Genomic DNA, 1296 nt, shown 5'->3' on the forward strand with positions numbered 1-1296 from the left:
CGCTTAGAATAGTGGCTTACCAGCCATTTGATAGCAACTATAAATAGTAGATCCTTTATTGAATTGTATGTTCCTTCTGTCTTTATCTCAGAATAAAGATTGGTATCAAAGAGTACTTCTTTTGTCTTTGTCTTGTGTCTTATAAACCATTACATAACACTTGGTACTTCTTGTCGATCTCAAGTCCTCCTTCGTACAACAGCACCCATTGTTTCATCAAGTCGGTTCTCATATGTTGTATTTGGATTTGGATAGGTTTAAACAAAGTAAAAATACGATGAGACTGTGTTGTATCTTTGTTCAGAATAAAGTAAAAAGAAAAGAGATGATAGCACATGTAATAATCTTACTATCAAAGTTAGAAATAAAAGCACACAAGAAATACTTTGAGACACTTTTATTCTCTGAAATAGATAATAAGATAAAAAATAATTTTTTTTTTCTAGAACAAAGAATTGAAGTCGCTTTAAATACTTGTTGTAGCTGATCGATGCATGAGAGAGCCCTTGACCCTTGTTATTGATAAGATCCTAGTGAGAGACAGAGAAAAGATTGCGTGAATGAACAGTTGTAAGCTATCTAAACCTTATGAAGATCGCATCATTCCTTATTGAGTAATTCAATACCGCATCATAGATAAGCCTTGTTTGGATGTGCGTGCTGTCTCAACTTTACTGCATAACTTCTTATATATTATGTCTTGCTTGCAACAATATTAATATAAGCATAAATAATGTCAGTGACGGCCATAATATAAATAGCAGTCATAGATTCTCTATCCAAGTAAACTCTCACACAAACTTAATATAATAATATTCAGCTCTTCTTAATAAAGAATCTAATTCGCAAGTCATCGACTTAATAGCCTTTTTTCAATAACACTAAAGGGGATTAGTTCCTATTATAGTAATACTAATATAATCATGTGATTATTAATAATTCTTTAATTGTTCAAAAGCTTAAAAATAGAAAATAATATGTAATTTTATAAAAAATATAAATAAATTAATATATCAAAAATTAATTTTTTGTAAAAAATTGAATTTTCATATATTAATAAAAAGAGCATTCAAATAATTAATAAAGCATTTGTTTTATAATTATATTTGTTATGTTTATTGGTTCTTGTACATTGAGTAATGTATAGGGTGCTTGTTATTATTCTTTAATAACAAGTGCATGCGCGCCTATATATCTCATTGGAGTTTTACCAATAATCCTAAAAATTAATAAAAACTCTAAAAATATTATCTGGCCAGGTAGACGAGAATATCACGTTATGGTAGTAACTTAATA

Source organism: Rhizopus microsporus, assembly GCF_002708625.1.
Source record: "Rhizopus microsporus ATCC 52813 unplaced genomic scaffold scaffold_7, whole genome shotgun sequence".
Taxonomy (NCBI): domain Eukaryota; kingdom Fungi; phylum Mucoromycota; class Mucoromycetes; order Mucorales; family Rhizopodaceae; genus Rhizopus; species Rhizopus microsporus.